This window comes from Salvelinus fontinalis, chromosome 29 (genome assembly GCF_029448725.1).
Source record: "Salvelinus fontinalis isolate EN_2023a chromosome 29, ASM2944872v1, whole genome shotgun sequence".
Classification (NCBI taxonomy): domain Eukaryota; kingdom Metazoa; phylum Chordata; class Actinopteri; order Salmoniformes; family Salmonidae; genus Salvelinus; species Salvelinus fontinalis.
The window spans coordinates 20,629,890-20,636,399 of NC_074693.1; positions in this window are offsets into that span (position 1 = coordinate 20,629,890).

The following is a 6,510-nucleotide window of genomic DNA, read 5'->3' on the forward strand; positions in this document are numbered from 1 at the left end:
AGACATCAAAACTATGAAATAACACATATGGAATCATGTAGTAACCAAAAAAGTGTTAAATAAATCAAAATATATTTTAAATTCTTCAAAGTAGCCACCCTTTGCCTTGATGACAGCTTTGCACACTCTTGGAATTGTCTCTGCCAACTTCACCTGGGATTCTTTTTCAACAGTCTTAAAGGAGTTCCCACATACGCTGTTGGCTGATTTTCCTTCACTCTGTGGTCCAACTCATCCCAAAGCATCTCAATTGGGTTGAGGTCTGGTGATTGTGGAGGCCAGGTCCTCTGATGCAGCACTCCATCGCTCTCCTTTGAAAAAATTGAAAAACAAATGATAGTCCCACTAAGCGCAAATCAGATGGCGTATTACTGCAGAATGCTGTGGTAGCCGTGCTGGTTAAGTGTGCCTTGAATTCTAAATAAATCACAAACAGTGTCACCAGCAAAGCACCCCCACACCATCACACCTCCTCCTCCATGCTTCACAGTGGGAACCACACATGCGAACATTATCCGTTCACCTACTCTGCGTCTCACAAAGACACGGCAGTTGGAACCCAAAAATCTCAAATTTGGACTCATCAGACGCAAGGACAGATTTCCACTCGTCTAATGTCCATTGCTCATGTTTCTTAGCCCAAGCAAGTCTATTCTTCTTATTGGTGTCCTTTAGTAGTGGCTTTTTTGCAGAAATTTGACCATGAAGGCCTGATTCACGCAGTCTCCTCTGAACAGTTGATGTTGAGATGTGTCTGTTACTTGAACTCTGTGAAGCATTTATTTGGCCTGCAATTTCTGAAGTTAGTAACTCTAATGAACTTATCCTCTGCAGCAGAAGTAACTCTGTGTCTTCCTTTCCTGTGGCGGTCCTCATGAGAGCTAGTTTCATCATAGCGCTTGATGGGTTTTTGCAACAACACTTGAAGTAACTTTCAAAGTTCTTGACATTTTTTCAGATTGACTGACCTTCATGTCTTAATGTAATAATGGACTGTCGTTTCTCTTTGCTTATTTGAGCTGTTCTTGCCATAATATGGACTTTATATTTGACCAAATAGGGATATCTTCTGTATACCACCCCTAACTTGTCACAACACAACTGATTGGCTCAAATGCATTAAGAATGAAAGAAACTCCACAAATGAGCTTTTAACAAGGCACACCTGTTAATTGAAATGCATTCCAGGTGACTACCTCATGAAGCTGGTTGAGAGAATGCCAAGATTTTGAAAAGCTGTCTTCAAGGCAAAGGGTGGTGTCACGATCGTTGTTAGAAATGCATCAAGGCGCAGCATGCATAGAGTTCAACATGTTTTAATAAATGAAACTCACCAAAACAACAGAAAGAAACTAAACGTGAAGTAATGGAGTGCTCACAGGCACTACACAAAATCAAGATTCCACAAACAACAGGTAATAAAAGGCTGCCTAAATATGATCCCCAATCAGAGACAACGATAGACAGCTGCCTCTGATTGGGAACCATACCAGGCCAACATGCAAAAACTAGAGTACCCACCCTAGTCACACCCTGACCTAACCAACATAGAGAATAAAGGATCTCTAAGGTCAGGGTGTGACAGGTGGCTACTTGAATCTCAAATATAAAATATTTTATTTTATTTAACCTATATTTATTACTTTTTTGGTTACTACATGATTCCATATGTGCTATTTCATAGTTTTGATGTCTTCACTATTATTTCACAATGTAGAAAACAGTAAATATAAAGAAAAACCCTTGAATGAGTAGGTCCAACATTTTGACTGGTACTGTACTGTACATATACACTACCGTAATTGAAATGCAATCCAGGTGACTACCTCATGAAGCTGGTTGAGAGAATGCCATGAGTGTGCAAAGCTGTCATCAAGGCAAAGGGTGGCCACTTTGAAGAATCTCAAATATAAAATACATTTTGATTTGCATATTTTAATTTTATTTAACCTTTATTTAACACTGTTTTGGTTACTACATGATTCCATATGTGCTATTTCATAGTTTTGATGTCTTCACTATTATTCTACAATGTAGATAATAGTAAAATAAAGAAAACCCTGGAATGAGTAGGTGTGTCCAAACTTTTGACTGGTATTGTATATATTTTTTGACTCCACCTCTATTTGCATGACTGTATGAAGAATATCTGTGTTGAATACACTACCGAGTAACTGTGTTGAATACACTACAGAGTAACTGTGTTGAATACACTACAGAGTAACTGTGTTGAATACACAACAGAGTAACTGTGTTGAATACACTACAGAGTAACTGTGTTGAATACACTACAGAGTAACTGTGTTGAATACACTACAGAGTAACTGTGTTGAATACACTACAGAGTAACTGTGTTGAATACACAACAGAGTAACTGTGTTGAATACACTACAGAGTAACTGTGTTGAATACACTACAGAGTAACTGTGTTGAATACACAACAGAGTAACTGTGTTGAATACACAACAGAGTAACTGTGTTGAATACACTACAGAGTAACTGTGTTGAATACACTACAGAGTAACTGTGTTGAATACACTACAGAGTAACTGTGTTGAATACACTACAGAGTAACTGTGTTGAATACACAACAGAGTAACTGTGTTGAATACACTACAGAGTAACTGTGTTGAATACACTACCGAGTAACTGTGTTGAATACACTACAGAGTAACTGTGTTGAATACACTACAGAGTAACTGTGTTGAATACACAACAGAGTAACTGTGTTGAACACACTACAGAGTTACTGTGTTGAACACACTACAGAGTAACCGTGTTGAATACACTACAGAGTAACTGTGTTGAATACACTACAGAGTAACTGTGTTGAATACACTACAGAGTAACTGTGTTGAATACACTACAGAGTAACTGTGTTGAATACACTACAGAGTAACTGTGTTGAATACACTACAGAGTAACTGTGTTGAATACACTACAGAGTAACTGTGTTGAATACACAACAGAGTAACTGTGTTGAATACACTACAGAGTTACTGTGTTGAACACAAAGCAGAGTAACCGTGTTGAATACACTACAGAGTAACTGTGTTGAATACACTACAGAGTAACTGTGTTGAATACACTACAGAAGGTCCATCCACAATAAAACCATCTGGGGCCCTTTGAGAACTGGAAATGGAAACAACTGGAAATGGAAACATCTGGAACTGGAACTGGAAACAACTGGAAATGATTTATTTAGTGATAAACTGTTTTCCAAGGTGGATGAGTTTCATAGTCTTTTGTAGAATAACTTAGATACTTTTCAAAATAATCAAACAAGCCACACTTGTTGCCGTACCTTCTCCGCTATGCAATCTGGTTTCCGAGCTGGTCATGGGTGCACCTCAGCCACGCTCAAGGTCCTAAATTATATCATAACCTCCATCGATAAGAGACAATACTGTGCAGCTGTATTCATAGACCTGGCCAAGGCTTTCAACTCTGTCAATCACCACATTCTTATCGGCAGACTCAACAGCCGTGGTTTCTCAAATGACTACCTCGCCTGGTTCACCAACTACTTCTCAGACAGAGTTCAGTGTGTCAAATCGGAGGGCCTGTTGTCCGGACCTCTGGCAGTCTCTATTGGGGTGCCACAGGGTTCAATCCGACTCTCTTCTCTGTATACATCAATGATGTTGCTCTTGCTGCTGGTGATTCTCTGATCCACCTCTACGCAGATGATACCATTCTGTATACTTCTGGCCCTTCTTTGGACACAACCTCCAGACGAGCTTCAATGCCATACAACTCTCGTTCCGTGGCCTCCAACTGCTCTTAATTGCAAGTAAAACTAAATGCATGCTCTTCAATCGATGGCTACCAGCACCTGCCCGCCCGTCCAGCATCACTACTCTGGACGGTTCTGACTTAGAATATGTGGACATCTACAAATACTTAGGTGTCTGGTTAGACTATAAACTCACCTTCCAGACTCATATTAAGCATCTCCAACCCAAATTTAAATCTAGAATCGGCTTCCTATATCGCAACAAATCCTCCTTCAATCATGCTGCCAAACATACCCTAGTAAAACTGACTATCCTACCGATCCTTGACTTCGGCGATGTCATTTACAAAATAGCCTCCAACACTCTACTCAGAAAATTGGATGCAGTCTATCACAGTGCCATCCGTTTTGTCACCAAAGCCCCATATACTACCCACCACTGCGACCTGTATGCTTTCGTTGGCTGGCCCTCGCTTCATATTCGTCGCCAAACCCACTGTCTCCAGGTCATCTATAAGTCTTTGCTAGGTAAAGCCCCACCTTATCTCAGCTCACTGGTCACCATAGTAGCACCCACCCATAGCACGAACTCCAGCAAGTATATTTCACTGGTCACCCCCAAAGCCAATTCCTCCTTTGGCCGCCTGTCCTTCCAGTTCTCTGCTGCCAATGACTGGAACGAATTGCAAAAATCACTGAAGCTGAAAATCACTGACACTTATATCTCCCTCACTAAATGTAAGCACCAGCTGTTAGAGCAGCTCACAGATCACTGTACCTGTAAATAGCCCATCTTGTAAATAGCCCATGCAACTACCTCATCCCCATACTGTTATTATTTTGTTTGCTCTTTGCACCCCAGTATCTCTACTTCCACATTCATCTTCTGCACATCTTTCACTCCAGTGTTTAATTGTTATATTGTAATTACCTCGCCACTATGGCCTATTTATTGCCTTACCTCCATTATCTTACCTCATTTGCACACACTGTATATATACTTTTTTCTATTGTGTTATTGACTGTATGTTTGTTTATTCCATGTGTAACTCTGTGTTGTTGTTTGGGTTGCACTGCTATGCTTTATATTGGCCAGGTCACAGTTGTAAATGAGAACTTGTTCTCAGCTAGCCTACCTGGTTAAATAAAGGTGAAAAAAATAAATACTGCCGCTACTTAAACCACGTACTATGTCTGTAGCCTGAAGATCGCGTTTCTTCCTTTTTAATGAAAATTGTCCTTTAAAGGGATTCTTTACACAAATGAAGTGATTTAGTTACAAATACAGGCTATGAAGTCAAGGAATTTGGATGCATTGTACTGTTTCACTGAAAGAGCAGGGAAGCCTGGAATGCTTTCTCACAGTACATGGCATGTGCTTGTGTACGTGTGTGTGCGTATTCTAAATGACACAGTCTCCCCAGAGGAATTGGGGTAAATCAAATTACAGTGAAAAAAGAGAGCCTGGTTGAAGTTTGAGCCTGTGAAATAAAAACATGAATCTTAATAAGCTTCCCTGAGGAAATCGCACAAGAATGCTGTGTGTTATTATATTTGATTACAGCATTGTGCGTTAGTGTAAAAAGCTCCCCTCCATTCTGTGTGGGCATGTGGAAAGAAATGGGTCTCTCTGGCTTCTAAATGCAGTGGATAATCTGGGCACAAACAAGCCGGTGTTTGAATAATTACTCACAGCACTCAATGAAAGCTGAGTGCCATTTGAGTGACTGGTCTTGGCTGGGAGACTTGAACTCACTAGAGCCAGGCATGTGGATGCTATGTTATTAGGCTCAGTCCATAGGGTTAGGTGAATAGTACACCTGCTGCATCAGACAGACCAGTGGTATTAGGCATCCTTATCAATGTTAAATTGAGCATAACCTGATATTACAAATAAAAAAAACAATCATCTTTCATGGTTTAAGTAAAAATGTGAATAGTTGAAAGTGACAGAGAGATCATTGAAGACACTTTGGGATTGAAGGGCTAAGATTTTGTCCAATTTATCTCCTTGGTTGCTGAATTCTGTAAGGCTCAGGACACTCCTGACAATCCTCGTGCGCTTCTCTGTGAAGAAGAGCAATGGAATAGCCAAGTTACAATTTCCCATCTCAGACGGCTAAGCTCTTGATCTGTCTGCAGAACCCTTACCTCTGAGGCTTTGATCTTTGCTCTTTCGGCTGAGTTAAAAGAAAAAGAAACACTAATGAAACCAGCTCACTTGGCCCTTTTTCTGCCAAGCAGGGAAAGAAAAAAACCTTCTATTCTGTTCCGTTTCAAGGGCCCCAATGTCCTAGGCTGTTATGGAATACTAAAGTGTGTCCCGCTCCCCTCCCTCCCCAGCCCTCCTTTTGGACTGGACGTCTGTATGGAAGCCAGAATTTAAATGTCTCTACTGTCACTGACTAAGTGACCTTTTCTAATGGCAACACAATGAGTTTAGCTCTTATTAACCACACAATGAGTTGGAACACGACACCTGCTCGGTATATTAAGAACAAACTGACATAGGAAAGAGTGAAGTACACCTTGGCTTTAATTGAACATGCATACATGTTGGTGATAAGCACATGGCACATTAGGTAGTCGGGGAGTAGTGTGTTCCTCTCAGGTGCATTGCCAGCCCGGAAATCCGTTTATCATGCTGACTAGCAGCCAGGCTCCTAAAAAACAAACAAAGCTATCTCACAGGAGACTAATTTACCATGAAACCCAGTCCTGAAACTCACCTCATTCATTCTAGCACATTTCACTGACACAAAATGAAGGAT